This window comes from Papio anubis, chromosome 11 (assembly GCF_008728515.1).
Source record: "Papio anubis isolate 15944 chromosome 11, Panubis1.0, whole genome shotgun sequence".
Classification (NCBI taxonomy): Eukaryota; Metazoa; Chordata; class Mammalia; order Primates; family Cercopithecidae; genus Papio; species Papio anubis.
In genome coordinates this window covers 80610693-80620401 of record NC_044986.1, presented here as the reverse complement: position 1 = coordinate 80620401, position 9709 = coordinate 80610693, and positions in this window count along the sequence as shown.

Below are 9709 nucleotides of genomic sequence, written 5' to 3'. Positions count from 1 at the left end.
AATTTCCCTTGATGCTTTCCCTTTCACTCGTGAATCATTTAGAAGTATTTTGTTTAGTTTGCAAGTATTGGAAGATTTTCCTGTTATCTTTCTGTTGTTGATTTCTATTTTGGTTCATTGTGATTAGAGAACATACTCTATATCATTTCAGTTATTTTAAATTTTTTGGCTGGGTGTGGTGGCTCACACCTGTAATCCCAGCACTTTGGGAGGCCAAGACTAGCCTGGCCAACCTGGTGAAACCCTGTCTCTACTAAAAATACAAAAATTAGCTGGGTGTGGTGACACATGCCTGTAATCCCAGCTACTAGGGAGGCTGAGGCATGAGATTTGCTTGAGCTTGGGAGGTGGAGGTTGCAGTGAGCTGAGATCATGCCACTACACTCCATGACACAAGATATTACCTATCATGGTATATGTTTTATGGGCATTTGAAAAGTATGTGTATTCTGCTACTGATGAGTAGAACATTCTATAAATGTTGATTAGAAACTGTTCCTTGATGGTGTGTTGAGTTCTTTGTACATCCTTGCTTATTTTCTGCCTAGTTGTTCTCACAATTATTGAGAAGGAGTTATTGAAGTTTCCATTGTTTAATTCTGCTTTCAATTCCATCACTTTTTGCTTCACATATTTTTCAGTTCTGGCATTTGGTGCACACACATTAAGAATTATTAAGTCTTCTTGGAGGATTTCCACTTTATCATATATAGGGTTCTTCTCTCTCTTTGGCAATTTTCTTTGCTCTGACATCTACTTTGTCTGACATTAGTGTAGCTGCTCCTGCTTTATTTTGTTTAACATTTCTTCTCTCCCCTCCTTTATGCTGTTGAGTCCATCCAGAGTTTTTTCTTTATATAATCTATTTCCTAGATGAGTTTTTCTAGTTCTTTTCATTTGTTTCATGCACGTTCCAAATTTTTTGTTAAAAAAATATTGGCCGGGTGCAGTGGCTTACACCTGTAATCCCAACACTTTGGGAGGTCAAGGCAGGCCAACTGCTTGAGGCCAGGAGTTTGAGGCCAGCCTGGCCAACATGGTGAAACCCCTACTCTACTAAAAATACAAAAAATTCGCTGGGTGTGGTGGTGCGTGCCTGTAATCACAGCTAATCGGGAGGCTGAGGCTCGAGGATTGCCTGAACCCAGGAGGTGGTGGCTGCAGTGAGCTGAGACTGGGCCACTGCACTCCAGCCAGGGCAACAGAGCGAGACTCTGTCTCAAAACACACACACACACACACACACACAAACTATATATATATAATAAATATATATATTATATAAGGGCTGCTTTGAAGCATATATTATATATATTATATATGGGCTGCTTTGAAGTCTTTGTCAGATAATCCTAATCAATTTCTCATCTTAGCACTGGCATCTATAATTGTTTGTTTTTCAACTAGTTTGAGATCTTCCTGGTTCTTCACAAGATGAGTAATTTTCACTTGCAATCTGGATATTTTCCTATAATATGAGCCTGTGGATCTTATTGAAACTTTCTGTTTTAGCTGATATTCCCTGGCACTTTTCTGGCAAGGGAAGGAGGGATCACCTGTTTGTTACTTCCAGGTAGAAGTAGAAGTCCAGGTTCTCCACCTGGCCTCTGTTGACATCTGAGGTTGGGGGAGGGCCCCTCATTACTGCCAGATGGAAGTGGAAGTCCAGGTTGCCCATGTGGTCTCCACTGACAATTTGGGGTGGGCTCATTACTGATTATTGAGAATAAAAGTCTCAGTTCCCTACTTAGACTTACCTGACACCATCTCAAAAGGGGTCTTTGTTGCCTTTTTACAGCCCTGCCAAAGTGGAAGTCTAGGCTCCTCATTCAACCTTTGCTGGGCTGGTGGGGATGGGGGCCATGGTCTTTTCCAAGGAGTTTTGCTGGAGTGGGACAGCTATTGCCTAAAGGCTGCCCCTTTCCCATTTATTTGGCTAAACAGCCCTTTTATTGGGACTGTATTTTTTTTTTTTTTTTTTTTTGCTACATTAATTATCTTGACTGAGCCACTGACTTCTTCTTTAGTTTCAAATCTTGGATAAATGAGGCAAAAAGAAAACCTAGAGAACTCATCACTGTGTCATTCTTCCATCTTGAGATCTCTAGGCAGCTTTTCCTTCTCTGCGTCTTTCAGTTTCCTGTATTTGTTTTATACATAAAATATTGAGGGTGTTTAGTGTCTCTTAGCAGGAAGAATAGAAAAGCATTCCTCTATTTCGTTTTCCTGGAAGCAGTTCTCTCGTTGTGGTTTTAATCTGCATTTCTCTAATGCCAAATGATGTTGAACATCTCTTCTTGTGCTTATGTGACATCTGCAATTCTCTTCCGTGAAATTCAACTATTGTCTTAAGCTCTTATTCTCTCAACCTTCTGATCATCTTAATTCCTGCTTTGTTAACAGCAGATTTTCCTCTTCTCAAAGAAAATTGAAGTCATCAAATGGGAATTTCCTCAAATTTCTAACACCAATCCCACAAATGAATCAAAATTTGCCCCCTTCAGCCTTTCTCTCCTGCTGCCTGGGATCCTACACTCTTTCTCTTCTCAGAACCCTATGCCATTAATTATTGCTTATCTTTCCCATATATTCAATTACTTCTCAATCAACCTTTCCCAAGAACATTTAAATCTGCTCAAGCTTCACTTTTTTAAACAAAAGCACACAGGACCTCCCCTCTGTTGTGTTATTTTGTTTCTCTCTTCTATCTCAGTCAAAATTTCTCAAAACAAACACTTCATTTCTATGAAAAAAAAATTTTTAAATAGAGTCAGTGTCTTACTATGTTGCTTAGGCTGGTCTCAAACTCCTGGTCTCCAACGATCCTCCCGCTGCAGCCCAAAGTGCTGGAATTACAGGTGTGTGCCTCCATGCCTGGCAAAACAAGCACTTGTCTTTCCAGTCTGGTTTCTGTTCTCTTCCCCGCACTGAAACAGCTCTTGCTCAGGTCAATGAAGGCCACCAAATCACCAAATCCGGAGGGCATTCATCCACCCTTACTTTACTTGACCATTCTTTTTTTCTTGAAATACCCTCTTGCTTATACTTTGGGAAACTCTCAGTCCACGTTTTCTTCCTGGTGCTCTGGGTACTCATTCTGGTCCCCCTTGCAGACTCTTCCTCCCCACCAGGCTATTCAGTATAGTGGATTCCTCAAGGCTTAGTCAGGCTCTTTTCTGTCTTCCATCTAAAACCGCTCCCTGGGAAACCTCATCCACCACCAACACTTCAGTTACCAACTCCATAGCAAAGACTTGCACATCTATATCCCCACCCAGACTTCTCTGAGCTGCAAACTCTCATATTCAATCCCCTTCTCTAAATCTCCACTTGGCTGTCACAAAGACACATCAGCCAAAACAATGCCAGACAGAACTCATGCCCTTCCCCCATAAGCCCAGTCATCTTCTGTTGCTCTTTTCTCCATTTCCACTGCCACCACCATGGTCCAAGCCATCACCATCTTTCACCTGGATGTCCATAAATAGCCTCAACTGGACTCCCTACATCCCCTCCACCTAGACGGATGGATGGTTATTTGTACCACAATGCCAAAATATAAATTGGATTATATCAGCTTCTGCTTAAACCCTTTTAATACCTCCAATTGCATTTAGCATCAAGCCCCAAATCTTTTTTTTTTTTTCTTTTTTTTTCTGAGACAAGTTCTCTCTCCGTCACCCAGTCTGGAGCGCAGTGATACAATAATAGCTCGCTACAGCCTCGAACTCCTGGGCTTAAGCAATCCATCTGCCTTGGCCTCTTAAAGTGCTGAGGTTACAGGTGTGCATCACCGTGCCCACCTAATTTTTAAAATTTATTATTTGTAAATATAGAGTCTTGCTATGTTGCCCAAGCTAGTCTCGAACTCCTGGGCTCAGAGGATCCTCCTGCCTTGCCCTCCCAAAGTGCTGGGATTATAGACTTAAGCCACTGCACCCAGTCAGCCTCAAATCCTCAACCTGGCCTGTAAGGGTTTCTGTGTTCTGGACCCTGTCTCTTGTCTAGTCTCATGTCATATCATTCCCTCCCTTTCATTTATCAGTTAAGCTCCATGGCCTTCAATCAGTGCCTTTACCCTCATCTCAAAAACATCCCAACTAAAAGGGTGTGATTTTCTCAAACCTCAGCAATATGAAGGTCCAGAAAGCCAGAGGGGAAGCCACCTCCTGTTCTAAATGTGAACATTCTCTGCTTCAGGACTTTGAGTTACGATTCCGCTCCACCCAGCCCTGCCCATTTCCAAATCTGTCCTTCATCCATCCACTTGGAGACTTCCACCACTGCCTTTAGATTGTTTCTGTCTTCTGTCTCCTATTCAGATGAATACACTCCTAATGGATCCTGGCATTGGGCCACGACATCCTTACCAGCATTGCTTCTGTGGTTCGTTTATGCTGAAGCATAGTGCTTGGTCACTATGCTTCCATGCTACAAGTCACAGAATAATGCCCCTTACACTCTGGCATTCAGCCTCTAGTAGCCCCCTTTCCTTACGTCCCCATGATCAACCTTTCCCACCCAGCTCTGAACTTGAACATAGGGAAAATAGGAGAATTTTTGTGCAAGATGTCTGTTAGAAATTGATTTTAAAATGGCAATAAAAAATGTATTTAGGTGTAGAAGCAGCTTCTACTGAAAAATAGGTGAACAGATGGGGCTGGGGGATTTTGTGATTATTACGTAAAGCCTATATAGAGGAGAGGAAGGCACTGGGAAGGAGTATCAGGATGTGATGTAGGACCATTCTGCTCTGCTGAGACATTAGTTTCTAAAGTAATTGTGCATGTACTATGCTTCAGGGCCTTGAGAGTTAAGAAGGGGAGAACTTGTGTTACCTCCTCAGGGAAGCCTTTCTGGATCCCTCCTGCTACTTTTGAGTTTCATCTTTTCTGAGTTCCCATTGCACTTTCCATTCATTAATTAAATTTATTAATTATTAATTTTTATTAAGATATAATTTATATACCCTAGAATTCATTCTTTTAAAATGTACAATTCAGTGGTTTTCAGTATATTCAAAAAGTTATAAAATCGTCACCACTATTTAATTTCAGAATGTTTTCAATATCCCCAAAATAAGCCTCATACCTAGTAGCAATCACCTCTCAAACTCCTGTTCTCCCAGCCCCTGGCAACCACTAACTTACTTTCTGTCTCTATAAATTTTCCTATTCCGGAGAGTTTGTATAAATGAAATAATTCAACATGTGATCTTTTGTGTCTGGCTTGTTTCAATGTTTATTCATATTGCAACATGCATCAGCACTTTTTTTTTATGACTGAATAGTATTTCCTTGTATGGATAAGTTACATTTTGCTTATTCATTCATCAGTTGATTGACATTTGGGTTGTTTCCACATTTTGTCTAATGTAAATAATGTTGCTATGAATACTGGTATACAATATTTTGTGTAGAAATATGTTTTCAATTATCTTGGGCGTGTACCTAGAAGTAGAATTGCTAAGCACATGATAATTGTATTTTTAATTTTTCGAGGAACTTCCAAATTGTTTTCCAAAATGCTGTACCATTTAACATTCTTACTAGCAATGTATAAAGTTTCCAGTGCCTTCACATCCTTGCCAACACTTGTTATTATTAACCTTTTCTATTTCAGCCATTCTAGTAGATATGAAATGACATCTCATTATGGTTCTGATTTGCATTTCTCTAATAACTAACGAAGTTGAGGATTTTTCATGGGCTAATTGGTCACTTGTGTAACCGTTTGGAGAAATATCTATATAAATGCTTAGACCGTTAAAAAATCAGTTATTTGTCCTTTTACTGTTGAACTATAAGAGTTTTAAAATACATTCTGAATACTAGTGCCTTATAAGATATATAATTTGCAAATGTTTCCCCCAGTCTGTGGACTGTATTTTCATGTTCTTGAGCACTTTTTGAAGCACAAATGTTCTTAATTTTGAAAAAGTCCAGTTTAGCCATTTTTATTATTGTTTGGCTTGTGCTTTTCTTACTCTATGTAAGCAACCACTGCCTAATCCAAGGTTATTAATATTTATGCCTATGTTTTCTTCTGGAGTTTTATCAATTTAGCCTCAGTTTTCTCACATATGCAATGCAGATAGTAAAACTTAAGATCATAATACTGTCATCTTAGTATTGTTCAGAGGCTTGGATATGTTGACACATGGAAAGCCCATAATAAAGGGTTAGACTCTGCTGTTTCATAATTATGAGTGTTTGTTCTTCTTACCTTCCTAACTTCAAGGAGTCCTTTAATCACTTCCTGTTTAACTTGAGCAAGAGTTGGCAAATACACCTGCTAACAGCAACTGATAAACAATGGTATCTGTAGCTTTCTAACACCTGAGCTTCTACAAAGACCTTCTTTAAACCCAGGTAGGCTGAACAACAAGGTGCTCTATCCATGGGGCTCATGCACTAACATCACTGTGAACAGAGAACACCTGCTGTCTGTGGTACTGGCCAGCTGTGAAGAGAGGGAAAGTGAGGCTGTTTTCCTGGAGTAGTTGGGGCATTAGAACTGGGGGAAGGCAGGCAATCTCAGAACTTACCTAAAAAGAGATGCAACCCACAGACTCCTAGAAAGCAAAGCAGAGTGGATTGCAGATTTCTAAGATGGTAGTCATGGGAGAGGAGGCTTATCCCCATTCACCATCTTAAACATTTGATAGGAGAAGTTATGCTGGGATTTCTTTAGTTTATTTATATTTCCTGGTGTGTGTGTGTGTGTTTTCTCAAAGAAAATGCTTTAGTTTTTTGGGGTGGGGGTTGCGGGGGGAGATGAAGTCTTGCTCTGTTGCCAGGCTGGAGTGCAGTGGCACAATCTTGGCTCACTACAACCTCCACCTCCCAGGTTCAAGCGATTCTCCTGCCTCAGCCTCCCAAGTAGCTGGAATTACAGGCACTGCCACCATTCCTGGCTAATTTTTGTATTTTTAATGGAGATGGGTTTTTATCATGTTGGCTAGGCTGGTCTTGAACTCCTGACCTCAAGTGATCCGCCTGCCTCGGCCTCCCAAAGTGCTGGGATTAAAGGCGTGAGCCACCATGCCCAGTTGAAGTGTAAGGCACCTACTTCCAGCCGGAATTGAACCAGTGACCTAAGGATTGCTTCAGTTTTTTTAAAAAAGTTTGAAAACAACTGATATAATCCAACCCATCATAAATGAAAATGCAGCCCAGAAAAATTCAGTGACTCACCCAAAGTCACAGGAAGGGAGCAGCAAAGCTGGAACTCCCAAGTAGGTGTCTGTTCTGACCAGGAGACCAAGATTCTTTCTATCTCACCTGCTGCCTCCCTGTTAAGTCACCTCCCACAGCATCTGAAAAATTCTTAGCATGTGCTGACTTGAGTCATAGAATATCTTTGGTCGTAGATATATTGTCTCCAGGAATAGAGTTATCCGATCATAGATGTTTGGATCTGCAGGGGGTGGGGACTAGATTTAGGATCAAGAGGATAGATTCCAAACTTAAGTTCTGATGTATCTGGGGTGCCAGTTAACCTGTGCACATCTCACCTTTTTCATCTGAAAAAATGGGATTCTAAATTCTCTTCCTGTTACCTTTCTTTCATTGTTCTGAGGATCGCTCAAACAAAAGATATGAACAAGATATTTAATTGTAATGTATTCCTTTAGATCTTCATTTATTCCTTTAGTAGCAGAATATTGATGCTCATGGCTTTATTTGGTTTAGAGAATCACTAGTTCTAACCTTCTCATCACGGGGTTTTTCTTCTGATTCCTGAGCTGTCAGGGAGAGGCTGTGCTAGTGGCTGAAAGTTTGTCACTCTGTCCCACACCTAGAGGATGCCAGGTGATGTGGGTGACTCCACCCAGGACAACTCCCTTCAGCTCTTACTCATATTTCCAGATGCTCACTAGACTCAAATACCTGAGTATCTAAGGGGCATCTGTATTTACTCTCCCCCAGGCCTGATTTGTCTTCCTCATCTTGGTATATGGCACCTCCAAAACCCTAGGTCCCATCCTTATGTACTCCCATGTCCTCGATTCTCACCTCATTTACAAATGGAAATGGAAATTTTCTCTTCAGCATCCATTCTGCCCTCCCCCACTACTCAGCAACTATGTCATTTGTGTAGGACTGACTACACCCCTACCTTTATTGGTGCAAGCAAATTAAAATAATTTCACCCCCTTACCTATGGTGATGGTTTCCAGTAAACCCCATCTAAGCTAAGCTAATCATTCCATTGGCAGCTGGGGATTAATGGGAGTATTAAGCCAACTATCATGTTAATTATCCTGGAAACAGGGATTTGTTTAGAAGTAATCCAATCAAGCCCCAACTCAAGATTTTTGTTTTATGGTTATTGGGAATGATACTTGCTTCCTCCTATATGTGAACAGAGCTAACTCACAATCATGTACGTATATTGTTCTTGGAGCCATCTTGCAGTTATTAATAAAGTTAGCATAAGAATAAATGGACACATAAAGAGTGGGAGAGAGAAAGGGTAGGCCTGACAATCACAGAAAAATAAACCTGGAGACCTGATCAAACCTTGCCTGAAGCCTCCACTCTTCCACTTTTCATTTGTGTGAATCTGTAAGTTGCACTTATTTTTCAGACAGTTAATGTTTACATTTTCCGTTACCTGAAATCAAAAGCACCCAAACTGATAAACTTACTTAAACCACTAGCAAGTCATGTAATATCTGTTTCCAAAACTGTATACCAAATCTGTCCATATCTCACTGTTATTGTCACCACCACCTAGTTCAAGGCAGCAGCATCTTTGGTCTGGACTATTGTAACAATCCCTACTTCAATTTTCAGCCTGTACTGTTCAATGTAGCCCCCAAACAGCAGCCAGAGAGATCAGTTAAAAATGGAAACCAGATCTGGTTACTTTCTTGCTGAAAACCTTTCAAAGAGTTTCATTTGCTCTTAAAATAAAACTCACTGGCCAGGTGCGGTGGCTCACGCCTGTAATCCCAGCACTTTGGGAGGCCGAGGCGGGCGGATCACGAGGTCAGGAGATGGAGACCATCCTGGCTAACACAGTGAAACCCCTTCTCTACTAAAAATACAAAAAGTTAACTGGGCGTGGTGGTGGGCACCTGTAGTCCCAGCTGCTCGGGAGGCTGAGGCAGGAGAATGGCGTGAACCCGGGAGGTGGAGCTTGCAGTGAGTCGAGATCGTGCCACTGCACTCCAGGCTGGGTGACAGAGCGAGACTCCATCTCAAAAAATCATAACAATAATAATAATAAAATAAAACTCACTGTTCCCCTTCCCCGTCCCAGCCAGCCCTACTGGATGGACATGGCCCCTGCGTCTCCTGTTGCTTCTCTTTGGGTTTTCTGCCCCAGCCTCATGCCTCTTTATGCTCCTCGAACAGCCACTCCGTTTCTCACTTGCTGTTCCCTCTGCCTGAAATATTTTTCTTTTGCCCTCACCTGACAGCCTTATTATTATCCTTTAAGTCACAGCTCGAATATCACCTCTTCAGAGAGGTCTTTTCCAACCACCTCTCCCAGCTTCCCTATCTGTTCCCTAGTTTATGTCCTCCAAAGTGCTTATCAAAATTTGTAACGATCTCTTATACATTTACTTGTTTATTGTCAGTACAATGTAAGCCCCTCATGAGGACCTTGTCTGTCTTGTTTAAACTTTGTCCTTGACTTACAGTTAGGCTCAATAAATATTTGTTGAATTGTTGTTGAATGAACACCCAACAGCTGC